At 40.2% G+C, this 16692-nt stretch overlaps 1 protein-coding gene across 1 annotated transcript in view; it reads right to left on the reverse strand.

The window, feature by feature from the left end:
- Positions 1 to 16692, reverse strand: part of LOC126284469 (Golgi SNAP receptor complex member 1) — a 55774-nt gene that overhangs the window by 3701 nt on the left and 35381 nt on the right. The window lies entirely within an intron of this gene.

Raw genomic sequence — 16692 nt, forward strand, 5'->3', positions numbered from 1 at the left:
CAACAGAGCACCAACCTACACAGAGCACTGGTTCACAATTGTATCGTAAAGAAGGATGATCCATGCTGAAAGAGAATCCAGATTCCCTTGAGGCTGATTACAAACTGCAAAATGTTCATTTCCTTGTTTGTTGACATTGATGTTCACTAGCTGCCTTGGCCACCTAATATGTGCTTTGGACTTTATTCTGTAATCCCTGAAATAAAATCACATAACAGCCAGCTGCAAGAACTGGCATTGTGGTAGGATGCGGAAATTTGCAGAAATTTCTGCAGGTAGTGTTGCTGCTTACCACTTGCAATTCTGTACATTCTTGTCACCTTGGTTCAACATGTGTCCAGTTGCCTAGTAGGCAAAGGTCCGCCATAGGCCTTGATAACTTGTTTAATGCACGCGGGCATGGATGCATGTAAGGCACGAATGGTGTCCTGTAGTATAGCCATCCATGTGGCATGCACCCATTGTTTCACCATATCCTAAACATTTTCGACTGGTGACAAGTCTGGTGATCTTGCGGACCAGGGCAAAAAACTGACATTCTGTAACACCAAGAAGGCACATGTTTGTGAGCAACATGTAGTCAGTCATCACTGGCTTACTGAAAAATTGCATCTGGGGTGTTGTGCAGAAAGGGTATGGCCACAGATTGCAAGATGTTATTCACATAGGTCATACTGGTCACAGTGCCCTGTCCCCAAAAGAACTCCCACGACAATAACGCCTCAAATTGGCACTGTTTACCTCAAGCGAATACAGTCACAGTGATACCACTTGCCTTTTCTGTGACGAACCAAAATGCGGCCATCATTTTCAAACAAACTGAACCTGGATTCATACAAAAATGCTATGTGATGCCATTCCTGTCCATAGTGACATTGTTCCATGCACCATTGCCATGTAGCCTGTTTCTGTACATTCATCAAAGGTAGGCGGAGAACGAGACGAAGTGCACGTAACCCATGCCATAAAACATGGCAACAGACTCAACCCTGATAGTGTACGATGTGTTACACTGTTCCAATGTTGCGCCAGAGCTGAGGAGGATGCTAATCTGTCCTCCAATGCCTTTAGGATTTGGCACTGATCTTCTCGGTGGATGGTCTGCGTGGTGTGACCTGACCCACCTGGTCATGTTCTACGGCCTTTCGTGAACCATTCTGCACACACCCAATGCTGCACTGCCAAAACACTTTGTTCCACACGAGCAGCAGTTTCTCAGAGGATGGATGCATGACATTCATCCCTCAAAGCTACCCACTCTTCTTTTATTGTATTTCATTCCCCCATTCCTGTCAGTCGTTCCCTTATGCTCTCCCTGATACAGTTTCTTCAGTTTTAATCAACAGTTCATAACCAATAGATTGTGGTCATAGTCCACATCTGCCCCTGGAAATGTCTTACAATTTAAATCCTGTTTCCTAAATCTTTGTCTTACCATTATATAATCTATCTGAAACCTTCCAGTATCTCCAGGCAGTTTCCTTGTATACAACCTTCTTTCATGATTCTTGAACCAAGTGTTAGCTATGGTTAAGTTATGCTCTGTGCAAAGTTCTACCAGGCGGCTTCCTCTTTCATTTCTTACCCCCATTCCATATTCACCTACTACATTTCCTTCTCTTCCTTTTCCTACTACCGAATTCCAGTCACCCATGACTATGAAATTTTCGTCCCCCTTCACTATCTGAATAATTTCTTTTATCTCATCATACATTTCATCAGTCGCTTCATCATCTGCAGAGCTGGTTGGCATATAAACGTGTACTACTGTGGTAGGCGTGGGCTTTGTGTCTATCTTTGCCACAATAATGCGTTCACTTGTTGTTTGTAGTAGCTTACCTGCACTCCTGTTTTTTATTTATTTTTATTCATTATTAAACCTACTCCACTATTACCCTTATCTGATTTTGTATTTATAACCCTGTATTCACCTGACCAGAAGCCTTGTTCCTCCTGCCCCCGAATTTCACTAATTCCCACTATAACTTTAAACCATCCATTTTCCTTTTTAAATTTTCTAACCTACCTTCCCCATTAACGGATCTGACACTCTACATTCCGATCCATAGAACACCAGTTTTCTTTCTCCGTGATAACAACTGAAAAATTCCTCACCTGAAAACATTTATACACTATACCCCTTTCCGAGAACACTTGTGATAAGCAAGTAGGGATAATTTTAATTCCCCTCCTGTTTTGCCATCTGCCTCCTTAAATTCGCTTTTCCACTTTTAACAATTTACCATTAACATAAATGAATATAATCTGCATTTCCATAAAAGAGAAGCCCTCAGTTTTAAAGAACGTAACACCAAATCTGATTTTGTGCTTAGTGTTAGGTATGTGATTGATTTTCTGATTTATTTTGACTATTCCTAGTTACTATCTTTTGTTATAGGACAGAATCAGTAATTGTTTCATAACTTAAATTCTATTATTGACTTACAAACAAATATAAATTCTGTACTAGTTATAAACATTTGGAAGACAAAATGCTTGTAGTCTTAAAGTATCTATTTAGCACTATTTGAAAACATGTTAGCAAAACCAGCCCTTCATTAATTCCAAAGTAATTAACAGTTTTGTAAAAAGTATTGACTGCATAACTATATATGTTAGTTACATCATTTAAACAAATAATTTGGCCTAAATCGTGCAGTAGAAGAAACTGTTAAAAGACGGAATTTTTCAATGCATTCAGTTAATTTAATGAGTTAAGTTGTAATTGTAATTTCTGAACATTAAACTCCAAACAATGTGTAGTTTCAGCACCTATTATTGTGGTGATATACAAGGACCAGTTTCTGGTCATGAGACAGTCAGTCCAGAGCCGAGTTTCAGACGAGAAACCTGTGCTGCTTAGAACGACAACAATGCATCAACTTAACCAGCAACAAACTGTCCATTCACATGAATGGACACAGGCAGAGAGTGTTTGTTGGTAATGAGGATCACCCTGTGGCTAAACATGTCTTGGTGCACGGCCAGCACATCTTGGCACAGTGTTACACCGTCCGAGTTATCTGGATACTTCCACCAACACCAACCTATCCGAACTCCGGAGATGGTAACTTGCCCTTCAATATATCCTCTCTTCTCGTTATCCACCAGGCCTCAATATCCGCCAATTTCAAGTTGCCGCCACTCATACCTCACCTGTCATTCATCATCTTTGCCTCCACACTTCCGCCTCGACTTTCATCTCTGCCCATATTCTTTGCCTTTAAATATGTCTGCTTGTGTCTGTGTGTGTGTGTGTGTGTGTGTGTGTGTGTGTGTGTGTGTGTGTGTGTGTGGGCGCACGCGGGCGTGCGCGCGACCTATCCTTTTTTCCCCCCTAAGGTAAGTCTTTCCTCTCCCGGGATTGGAATGACTCCTTACCCTCTCCCTTAAAACCCACATCCTTTCATCTTTCCTTTTCCTTCCCTCTTTCCTGACGAAGCAGCCGCCGGTTGCGAAAGCTCGAAATTCTGTGTGTGATTGTGTGTTTTATTTATTGTGCCTATCTACCGGCAAGCTTGGCAAGTCTTGGAATCTTTGTTTTTAATATAACAGTGAAATAAGTGTTACACCAATAGACCATGTGTTAAAACACTGACAATGACTGCTCCATATGTACATTTCTATTCTTCAAGAACCGTGAACTTTGTGGTTCGGTTTTTACTGCTCGTAGATGTTCAATAGTAAACTACTGTAGCAGTATGTGGAGGTTCCCTGCAAACTATTAACGAGGCACATCGAAAGTTAAACAATAGTGCAGTGGCCATATAACTGTGTAATATTGCGGGGGTTGTGAACAGTGAAATTAAAGTACTGTGAAATCAACTGTGCACCTGTCAGGTACATTATTTACAGTACTCAGTGTCTGAATCCACAACCTGTTTTTCAGTTAGTGTAGCAACACAGCACATCGACACTGGAGACAACAAACGAAGAAATAAATAAAGCAGGTGGAACCAATACATGCTCTCTGGCCCAGATGCACTGCTGTTGACACCGACATGCATCATTTTGTTTGCAGTACAGCAGCCGACCGTTGGCTCCTCAACATGCTGCACGTTGGCACTGTTGCCGTGGTAGATGCCTTAGTCCATAGAACCACTGAACTGATCAATCCTGTCATCACTTACTACCCCGCTACTTGAAGTAACAACTTCTGACAGAATTCACCCACTGATTTATTTTTATGGGTATAAATTTATATTATTTGTAGTTTACTGGCTATGCTACCTTGAAAAATCTAGTTTAGTTGAGTGTGCTCCAAAAAACAGTCACTGGGTCACATTTGACAAAACCTCTGTCATGCCTCACACTAATGGCTTCTAGGACAGTGTGATTAAAGAAGCTATTGAAATAAAAACCATTGAAAGCTCTCTTATTAAAGATTACAGGCTACAGCTCACCACAGTGTGGGATCCAGCAATCACATGGTTGAAGTGGGTGCACTGAAGATGGTGTCAATGTATGCCCATGTATGATGATGCTGTAGGCACAACTAATGTCACAGCCAGAAGCTAGTATAAATAAGAGTGTATCTGCAGCTCATCAGCAGACACTTCACATGACAGTGGCCAAGGAGTAATTGGTCAGAAGATAGAGGCATTTTTAACCACTTGATAAGACTGGAGGCCCAAGAACCATTTTATTCAAAATTACCGCAACAAAACTGTACATTCTTACAGCATAAGTTTAAATTGCCTGGGTTTCAATTATCGTCTTGTTTTCCTGTCCAACAAATTCAGGAAACCCAACAACAAGTTAAATAGTACAGGAAATTGGCCACAGAATATCCTTTGAAGAACAAAAAATTTGTCAGCTGACCAATAATAAACAAAAATGCAGTAGAAGAACAGAAAATGAAAATCATAGGTAAATTTATATATGTAGATGGAATCATAAAATTGGCAATACAGAATTAACAAACTGATAAAAGTACAATGTACGACAAAGAATACAAACAATAAAAAAGGCCTTACAAGAATAGTGGAGAAATTATGGAAAACTAAGAGCAACACTAACTGGATTACGGACATCATGGAATGTAAAAGAGACCTACATTTACAATACAAAATTTCACAAGTCGACACTAGTGATCAGAAATGGAGTGAGTATAAGTCTAATGTGGAGGACTGCACACACCAGAAATCAAGGGGCCACTGTCACATCAGTACAACAACACTTGCTTGCTTCCTTCCTTCCTTCTTTCCTTCCTGCTGTAGTTCCACGAGTATGACAAGTCTGAGAATGGTGGTGCTGCAGTCAATTCCTACTCGTTGACTATTTCTCTCTTACCAAAGCATGTAGAAGTACGGGGCTACTCATGATTTAGTATGACCGATTTTCAGGGTCTGATGGCCCTAATGAAGCTGTGTTTTTTGAGACTGTGAAGATGATGCAAAATGAAAGTGCTCCATTCACTAAAAAGTTTAATGCTATAGTCCACGCTACAGATTAAAAACATTCACAGTTCATGCAATGCAAACAAACTGATTGGATTCTTATTTATTCCACCTTCACCACAAGAAAACATATAAGCTCTATCAAACAAAAACTGGGCCCAGAGCAACATCTCTGTTATGTCCCTGCGACCAAAAAGTGTGCTATTTGTGTATTCTTTTCAGCATGGCAACTTGCATTTTTCGAATAATAGCAAAGTGTGGAGCTCACCGTTCACTACTGTAACTTTCTCAAAAACTGCTGTAAATTTCAACAATTAATCATCATTTAGAGAAAACAATTCATTGTTGTTTCCCATACTGTTTTCACAAACTCAGCAACGTGCCGAAAGTGTGTGTATGTCAACATAATTGTTATACATTTTCTGAATAGAAATTAAATATTAAGATAAATTTACGGCAGTCTTTGAAAATTTTTATTCATATTTATATACACATACGCACACATACACACGCAGATATAATTTATACTGACATATAGTAATTGTAGTAATCATCATGCCCAATTACTACCTACATAGTGGCAATGTGGCAAGCCCTCAGTTACACCTGAATACTTGCTCTCCTTTCTTTGCTGGTGTAGTCCATTTGTAACCAACAACAGACTCAAGTCATGAGTTTTCAGTTAAACAGGCAGCGATGGAGACTTGTGAGTCTAGTCTCTGAGTGTACAGAGACAATGTAGGATTCGCTGGTGAATTTAAAGTAAGTACACTTGTACAGAACTCATTTCTGTTCTCTAACGGGCACCTCTCATCCTGGACTCCGAGTGACATGCCCTTCCTTTTTAACCTTCCCAAACCTATACTCCTCTCCCCCGTGAGGAAGGAATAATAGTTGCAGAAGGTAGGATAGTGCGTGTACGTTTTGTGTGTGTCTACTGACAGTACTATACAATTCACTACGACAAAAATAGAACAGGCGACAAACTATGATCAACAGACAGACATCCGACAAAATGTAATAGTACTGGGTCACCAGGAATTTGAAAACATTCAATATAAAGTTAAATAACTCATTCAATGTACACCATAAACTGAAATAAATAAAAAAGAAATAACAAATGTGAAAGTTTTCAACTTTATTATACATTTTTTTCTGTGTAGGTATCTCCAAACAGAAAGCACTTTGGTAAATAAATCAATTCAACATACATTATGTGATCAAAAGTATCTGAACACCTGGCTGAAAATGACTTACAAGATCATGGTGCTCTCCATCGATAATGCTGGAATTCACTATGGTGTTGGCCCACCCTTAGTCTTGATGACAGATTCCACTCTCACACGCATATGTTCGATCAGGTGGTGCAAGGTTACTTGGGGAATGGCAGCCCATTCTTCATGGAGTGCTGCGCTGAGGAGAGGTCGGTGTTCCAATACATCCCAAAGGTGTTCTATAGGATTTAGGTCAGGACACTATGCTGGCCAGTCCATTACGGGGATGTTATTGTCATGTAACCACTCCACCATAGGCAGTGCATTATAAACAGGTGCTCGATCATGTTATTATTTATTTATTCATGTCAGAAGCATTTACAATATATAAAATAATGTACAATATTTACATGTTGTTTGTAGATACATTTACAAGATAATTATTTACACTTTTGCCGCCCAGAAGTTAGCGACCTCTATTGCATTTGGCGTTGCATTTAGCAGGTCTTCTGTTGTGCATGTTGCTGGACATTGGGTACACTGGAGCAGGTGGAAGGTAGTCCGCATTGCTCCATACTCGCAGAGTGGCGGCTCCTCTAGGAAACCCCATTTGGTCAGATTGCTCTTACATTTCGTGACACCCGAGCGTAGTCTGTTGAGGGATCTCCATGTACTCCAGCTCTCTGTGTAGCCGGGTGGTAGTCTTTCGCTTGGTGTAATCCATCCCACAGTACTGGTAAACCTTGCATGCCATAGTTCGATTCGGCATTGCTGTGGTGCCCCAACTAGAACCTCGGTAGATCTGAGGAAGCTCTTTCTGGATTTTAGTCGTGGGTTTGCTGGCCGACAGCCATATATATGGGGTGAGCTGCACAAGTTTCTGATTTTTCCTTCTCGCTTTTTGCTGCTACCTCCCGACGAATGTCGGGGGGTGCAATTCCTGTGAGGCTGTACAGTTTATCCAGAGGAGTAGGCTTCAGGCACCCGGTGATGATACGACAAGTATCATTAAGAGCAACATCTACTGTTTTGGCATTGCAAGAATTGAACCACACTGGGCTTGCGTATTCTCCGGCAAAGTAACACAACGCAAGGGAAGAGGTTCTCACAGTGTTGGCGTGTGCTCCCCATGTTGTGCCAGTTAGCTTTCTGATGATATTGTTCCTGGCTGCCACTTTTTGCTTGGTATTTAGGCAGTGCCTCTTGTATGTTAATGCACGGTCAAGGGTGACCCCTAGGTATTTGGGATACGTACAGTGTTCTAGTGATGTTTCTTCCCAGGTGATTTTGAGGGCTCTAGCTGAGTGTCGGTTTTTAAGATGGAAAGCGCAAGTCTGTGTTTTTCCAGGATTTGGTCTCAACTGGTTTTCCCTGTAGTAAGCTGACAGTTCTCTCAATGCTTTGGACAGATTCTCTTCAACAGTTTCAAAGCAGCGGGCTTGGGCGGTGATAGCACAATCATCTGCATAGATGAAGCTCTGTGTTCCTTCAGGTAGTGGTTGATCATTTGTGTAGATGTTAAACAAAGCTGGAGCAAGCACACTTCCCTGGGGTAATCCATTTTTCTGTGATCTCCATCTGCTTCTCTTGCCCTGGAATTCAACAAAAAATCTTCTATTTTCAAGGAGATCCCTTATGAAACAGGTTAGCTGGTAATCTCTAGTGGCATTGTACAGCTTCATTAAAAGTCTTCTATGATTAACTGTGTCATTAGCTGCTGTTAGATCTATAAATACAGCTCCTGTGATCTCTTCCCTTTCAAAACCATCTTCGATGTGCTGTGATAGTATCAACACTTGACATGTGCAGCTCTTTCCCTGCCTAAATCCAGCCTGCTGTGGGATGTATATTGTCTCTAGCTTCTCCGTTAGTCGGTGTAGTAGGAGTCTTTCCAGGAGTTTATACAGATGACATAAAAGATCATGTTAAAAGATGTGATTGTCATCCCCGAATGTTTAGGAGTGTGGAAATTTCACGCACAGATGCATGACAAGTGACACTCCATCATCTGACCACGTTCAAAGTCTGTGAGTTCAGCAGAGCACCCCATTCTGCTGTCTCACAACATCTAACGACTAGTGAGGTCGCTGATGTGGAGTACCTAGCAGTTAAGTGCTAATGCACCTAATATGAAAAATCTATGTTTTGGGGGGTGTCCGGATACTTTTGATCACATAGTGTGTATGAGGAGGGGGCAGAGGTCAGAGGGGGATGGGGGGGGATAAGGCGTTTGTTATAATGAAACCTAATGGGATAAAGGTACTTTCTGTATTAACAGTCATGAATTTGGCTGCAAGAATTGTAAGTGTGTCAGCATCCACCAGTACCCTTGGAAGGCAGTTCATAACATATTTATAATGATGGCACTTCAAGAAACATCCACACAATTCCAAAAACTGGAGAGCAACAAACTAGGTAAAATTACAGTGTGATAATTGGCTACAAAACAAACCAATGCAAGTTAGCCGAGTAAGTCTTTATTGAAAATGCTAGTAAAGAATAAGATGAGAAAAATCTTATAAATAATATAAATTTATTGCTTCACATGTGTATCACAAGTGTCTATTGACACAATAGATGTGTGGAATACAGTGGCTGCAATAAAATGGAGGAATTTTTCTAGCTGTAGTTTTAACAGTAGTAGTAGTAGTAGTAGTAGTAGTAGTATAACAATATACCAAGGCACTCTCCAATTTCAACACTACATAATTTTTAGATTAGAAATGAAAGTCTGTCTACACTGTGCGAACTGCTGTAAGATGTCTGGAACATGGTACCTTTTATTGCACCATATATTAACCTGTCAAGCTGGGAGGTGCAATACACACTCGCAAACTACTTGCATCAGTGTTGGCAGTAACCTCTAGTGCTGCTACAACAAATTTAATCACAGCACTTCATGTGAGAAGCTACTTTGTCACATTAAAGTTGGGACTGTATTCACAAATGATGTATATCTTATTCAGGAAAACACTGAACCACAGGAAATACAATTTTATACAAGGTGTGCCCATAAAGCAGAAACTTACAATTATAAACAAATTTTTACTCAAGGTGCTATTACAAACATTTATAATTCACTGAAGTAGCCACCTTTGGATTTTATAAATGTTCTCAGCAGCTCTGCCATGAACTGCATGCGTCTTAGAAGGCAATGCCAGAAACTTCATTTAAGATTTTATTCACAGAATTCTGGATTCAGGCTAGACTTCATTCTCAGACACAGGAAATATTTTGTTGAAAACCATACGGGGGTTTGGTCAACACTGTCAAGTTGTGCTTGACCAAGAACTACTAGAGTTGTTGTGGAGAGCATTCTCATGGCACAACTACTAGTACTGTATTCACAATCTACTTCCACATTCTGACAACCCAGTGTTTTGTGACTCTTCATCCTTTGCCGGCGGATATGTTGCAAACAGTCATTCGGGTTTGCCGCCAGATCACTTTGTGCAAATTCCACAATATTTCCTCGGAGCAACTGTCTGGCATCTTCAGGTAGTTCAACCTTGCTGGTGGCTAGGTACGACTGACAGTATCTGCACATCGACGCCCCGTTTCTAGAACATGCGCATGATGAACGTGCAGGTGTGGAAATCTCGCATACGAAATGATTTGCAGATAGATGGTGCCATATTCAAACTCCCTCTGTTGAAAATCGCAAAGTGGCTCTCCTACAAGTGCACTGTATGCTGTGTTTGCCAATAGTGTGGCCAGTCGTTACTCACCAACAGCTGTACTAGACCAATGTTATGACGGGTCTGTTATCGAATAATCTTGCTTTTCATGTCGTAATTTAACAGCAGCCAATGTAGGGTTCCAGGCTGTCCTCAGCTGAAATCCTGCATCCTTGTTGATGAGATTATCAGCTGAATGGATATTATCACTTCCTTAATGACACAATCCCACAAAGATGATGCCGGGGACAAAACTGCCATCTTTTCATAAATCATCTGATGTCCTACATTCAGAAAGTGTTCCGCAATTGCCAACTTTTCCGGTTGCCGAAGGTATGTATGACGTTGATGATCATAGCAGCATTCTTGATTTGTATGGCATGTCTGACCTATATATGCTTCCCCACACTGACAAGGAATGTTGTACACCCAACATTTCCTCAGGCCAAGGTCATCCTTAACCAAACCCAATAGCATTCTCAGTTTTGCAAATGGTTGAAAAACACACTTAATTCCATATCTTACGAGAGCTCTTCCGATTCTACCAAAATACAGCAAAAAGGCCACAGTGGTGGGTGTCTTCCTATCTTCATTCTGCTCCATATATTTAACTCGCCTGGACCTAAATACATTACGTATCTGTCTCTCAGAATAACTGTTTTGTCGGAACACTGTCTTCAAATATTGTATTTCACTTGACAGGCTTTCAGGATCAGATACCAGATGTGCTCTATGAACGAACATACGTAATGCACTACCGCATTGTGCAGGATGATGGCACCTTGTGGCCTGAAGATATAGATCTGTATCCGTTGGCTTGCATTAGACGCTGTGTCCCAAGGTTCCATCTGCTTTCCTTCATACCAAAACATCAAGAGAAGGTAAAGTACCATCTTTTTCCACTTCCATTGTGAAGTTTATATTCAGATGGAGCGAATTCAGATGCTGAAGAAATGTAGGTAGAGTATGATGTCCATGTGGCCACACCACAAATGTATCATCCCCATACCACAGAAAACAAGAGGGTTTGAGAATGGCTGACTGTAGTAATTTTTCTTCAAAGTCGTCCATAAAATAATTGGCCACTGCAGGAGACAGAGGGCTTCCCATGGCAACACCGTCCACTTGTTCAAAATATTGATCATTAAATAAGTAGTATGTTGAAGTAAGCATGTGTTTACATAATGTTACTATGTCGTCCTCAAACTTGTTGCTAATGAGCTCCAAAGAATCCTGCAAGGACATCTTTGTAAATAAAGACACAACGTCGAAACTTACTAGGAGATCTGACGATTGCAATAAGAGTTTTCACATGACCTTTGAGATCTTCGGAGATGCGAATGTCATGGTCACGCTTGCCTATGAGAGGTCCCAATAGTGATGTCACGTATTTTGCAACAAAATAAGTAGATGCTCCTATGTTACAATGGGACGGAGAGGTGCCCCATTCTTATGGATCTTGGGTAGGCCGTAGAGTCTAGAAGGAACTGCAGCCTGTTGACACAAACCCTTAGAGACTTTCACTGGAATTGAACTCTTCCTGATGAGTTCCACAGTCTTTCTCTGGATCCTACCACCTGTCTGATCACTTTTTAATTTACTATACGCAGGATTGTCGAGCAGTTTGTATGTATTGCTGTTACATTCTGTGCATGATAGAAGCACAGTAGCATTTACTTTGCCAGCAGGTAAGATGATGATGTCTTGATCTTCTCTCAATTCTCATAGAGCATTTCTTTCAGCTGAGGTGATGTTAAAGTTGGACCTCTTAAATGAAGCTTGAGTCAAAATGTGGCATGTATCATGCCTAATCTCTTTGGCAGCATCCTTAGGAAGTTTTGAAACAGCCTACTCCATTCCACTAATCACATCTTGGATGGGAATGGCCCCTGGTGTAGGTGCAAACACCAAAACTGCAGCATCATCCAAAGTCTTCTCCAGGAGATCAATCACGGTACGTCTTCTTGCATTCGGGCTTCTGGTCGACCATATTTAGTCATTTGATGAACCTTAGCTTGGCGTTCAGTCCAGTCAGCCAGTGCCCAAGTGGCGCTGTCTACTCAGCTCCAGGATACCGCTGAAAGGTTTGCCGAAATCTTCAGATGGAGTGATAGTAATTGTCTGGACACCAAAAGCAATTCCTGATGCATATAGCACATCCTTTCTCTCACAAGTGCTGCACTCGCCCATCGTTTTAATTTTAATGGCAGCTGCAGAATTTATACATGTTTAAATTTAGCAAACGTAGGGATGGTTTGCTTGTCATGGCTTCTTAGTAAAACTGCAAGGCTGCTTAACAATCTGCCTCTCTTGCAACGTAACTTGTCAAACTCACATACATTCTTTGCCATCTCCTCCCCGTAAAGGTAGCAGATGTGACTCATCAAGCTTTCCTGGCAAATATGTTGTAAATAGTCTCCTTCATGGGTTTGTCGGCAGATCACTTTGTGCAAATTCCACAATATTTCCTCAGAGCAACTGTCCGACATCTTCAGATGGTTCAACCTTGCCGGTGGCTGGGTACGACTGATGGTATCCACATGTCGACACCCTGTTTCTAGAACATGTGCGCGATAAATGTGCAGGTGCGGAAATTGCGCATACACAATAATTTGCAGATAGATGGTGCCATATTCAAACTCCCTCTGCCAAAAATTGCAGAGTGGCACTCCTATGTGTGTGCTGTACACTGCTTTTGTCAAAAGTGTGGCCAGACGTAACTCACCAATGGCCATTTTAGACCAATGTTATGATAGGTCTGTTATCATTTAATAAGAAATGGTATCCAAGGAAGCTAGTGAGATGTGTACATTGATATGTATGGGGTAGCATGCATACCTAATATGTCTCAAAATGCCACACATACAAATGGTATTTTCTGGTGCTCATAACTCGGGTTCTATTGGTGATGAGATAGCAGGGTCGACTTTTTCGTATAACCATTGATATACCCAACAAAAGGATAGTCTTAGTGTCACTATCCTATACTACTGGATTAAAGTACAAGTACTACACACTTACCCATTTAGGTCGTTTTGCATTTGATGTCATCTATGGTGGGCTTGATGGCACTTAGTGAGGCACCTTTAATTCATGGGCAAATCCTCAGAATAACCCACAAAAGGATTTATTTTTATTTATTTATTTATTTTTTTGCTGTCACCAACAGGCCAAAACCCTAATGAGTACTTACAGTCAGTTGTGCACAGCAAATGGATTGAAATTTTTAGATGTATTTCAAAGATTCAAATCTAGAACAACCTTGAAAATTTTCTCAATATCTTTATCCATCTGCAAAATACTGAGGCACAAAGTTACCCTATTTCTAAGCAAAAAATTACAGTACAAGGCGAAAATCTAAATAATAAATAATCACAACAAATTGGTCAAATTTTAATGGTATGTTCTCTAGGCATTTATCTAGAGGAGCCATTTCCTCGTTTCCAAAAAATCTTTATCTGTTATTGAGAAACATCCCAAAAACTTGTTTTTTGGTTACCAAAATCCAGCTCTGGATTCTGAGATGGCTATGCACAGTGAATGGTTGAAGCTTTTAAGATATATATTCCTTAGACCTTGATATCGAACAACCTTAAAAATTTTCTTCATATCCCTTTCAATTTTTAGAAACAGAGGTTCCAATTTACCCTGCTTGTACAAAAAATATGCATGTAAAATCCAGTGTGAGATGAAAATGTAGTTCATTAAGTTACATGATATGCTGTAAAGCATCCCTGTTATGATCTAGGATCCACACATTGTAGTACTGAAGCACATTCAAAATTTTTGTGGGCATAAGATCCGGTCTGAGGCATAAAAGTAGTTTTGCATTATTTCAATTTGACATAAATAAACGATCTAAATTTTACTAACCAATACATTTCTTTTCATACAAATCACATGCCCTGCTGCAGCATAAATTCTCCTATTGGAGCGCAAAAAATGTGAATATGTTCCTTTTTATTTAAAAGACTGACTGAAAAGTGGGGTACCAGTGCTCCCTCCTACCTTCCTCAGCACGTTTCAAAAATTTTCCAATAATTTTGGCATGCAAACATATTTGTGCATTCTTGTACTGAGTGAGAAGAACACAGTGGCAACAAAATGGAAAAGTAATAAATTCAAGAAGACAGTAGACAGTGGGTGTGGTAAGGAAAGAGCAAAGATGAGAATGGCAATGTGATAGAATGGCAGTGGAACACTGCTGACAATGGCACAACAGAGCTAGGAAAAGAGTGAAGGAGACAGTGCTGGCAGGAGAAGGAATAAAGACAAGGAGAAAGTGGAAGTGGGTGAGAGCCAGTTATAATGAAATATAGATTATATGACAATGACAATGAGGAAGAAATGGATAATGACAATGAGAAGAGACAGCAGCAGTAGGAAGGAAGGAATGAGATATTAGCAGTAAGATAGAGAAAGAGGGAGACAGTGAGACTGTAGCAGGGGGACAGAACAAAGAAGATTGTGGCTGTGACACAGCAGACAGTGACAGAGAGACACAAAGAGATAATGTCAATGGGTCAGGCAGAATGAGTGAGTGAGAAAGGGTAACTGGGAACAATCGGTTATGAGCGACTTCAAATTATGAACTAGATAGTGTGAATGAGTTACATTTAGGGGGGTTTGAGGTGAGTTGTATGTTAAAGAAGTGCAAATATGTTTGCAGGCCAAAATTTTTGGGAAGTTTTCAAGGTGTTGAGGGAAGTAGAATGAGGAAGCTGGTACCCCACTTTTCAGTCAGTCTTTGAAAGAAACAGGAACATAGTTGCATTTTTTGAGCTGTGATGCAGCATTTTTCTGCTGGTGATAATCCTCATTAAAATGATGGTCAGAGAGAAGTATGAGGTACTGGCAGAAGTAGAACTGTGAGGTCATGTTGTGGGCTGTGCTTGGGTAGCTCAGTCAGTTGAGCACTTGTCCGTCAAAAGCAACGATCCCAAGTTTCAGTCTCAGTCTGGCACAATTTTAGTCTGCCACTGATGACCTCAGAAGTTAAGTCCCATAGTGCTCAGAGCCATTTAATCTGCCGGGATGTTTCAATAATGTCCAGATTGTTCTAGTTTTATTTATTGAGTATAGGGCCGAGTTTGACATTTTTGATAAGAGACTGAGAATTTTAAAATACTACATGGTAACGGGCATTTCAGTTCTTGTCTATAGCTTGTCCTATAAATTAGGGCAAGCTATCTCTTCCTAGGGCACGATACTTTAATGAGATAAGTTATCCATCCTTATCTTTGTTTTGATGCAATTTTACACTTATTTATCTGAGAGGACAACAAGATTCAAAATTCTGTAGGAACATGTTTAAAAAATAATTCTATTTCCATCTACATTGTTTGCTTTAGAAATGTCTCCCTGTTTTTTTCCTGTATCCTCTTTCCAAACACTTAATGTCTGGCATGAGCATTCAAGGAAATTACGATTATGGTGTAATAATTACCTTTGAGCTTATCAACCTTAGAATTTCCTTTTTATCATAGGAAAAATAAATATTAGCTTCTGATGTGATGTCAATTTCAGTTTATAAACTGTTAAGTGTGTAATGTAAAAATACATTGACTGCTGGGAAAAGAGACAGAAAAGACAGGAAATTCATGAACACAGCCCAAGGATGGCCCACATTAGTCTTCAGTCTGGCAATTGATATTTTACATTCTTCAAACAGAGTGCTCCGCTTGTAATAAAGTTATTGCCCTCCGATGTAATCTAGACTTCATGCTATACTTCTGTGTATGTCACCACAGCTAAGACTACACATTAACATTCATTGCCAATTCACAACCAAACTGCAAACTTTCATGTTAATCTAGACCTCTCAGTATAAGACACATCCATCTGTGATAATAAACAAGATTTCATGTTTCTGCTGAAATCCACATCAACTTAGCAAATAAATGCAATAATCTGTCATAGACCTGTAACAATATTGTCAAAATGAGGAAATCACAGAAAGTGAAGGATGGGCCATCCACACAATGTGAGGAGTTTTGTATTTTCCTGGATATGTATATAAATACAATGTCCAGTAAATATGGGCTCTAAAATGCACAGCTATGAGCACTTGTTTATCTTCGTTACTGTGAGATACATCTTTTCTACTAACCAAGTGCTCACTGTTTGTAAGGTATGCATTTTAGAGCCCATGTTTATTAGACTTCTTTTTTCTTGTTTTGGTGTGTTAAGAAACGTATTTCCAAAGTTTGTAGATTATTTTTACAGCACTATGTATAGTTAAAAGCTTGTGTACTGGCTACCTCGTATCATCTGTCCATTGGCCCTTTCAACCTAACATGACTACACATTGGCAACATGCACTCTGCACAAGCCCAGCTTGTGGTTAGCGCTTTGCAGAGTTTATCTGAACTGTACTTAAGCTATTTAATGTCGACTATTTTC

The sequence above is a fragment of the Schistocerca gregaria genome, chromosome 8, assembly GCF_023897955.1.
Source record: "Schistocerca gregaria isolate iqSchGreg1 chromosome 8, iqSchGreg1.2, whole genome shotgun sequence".
Lineage (NCBI taxonomy): Eukaryota > Metazoa > Arthropoda > Insecta > Orthoptera > Acrididae > Schistocerca > Schistocerca gregaria.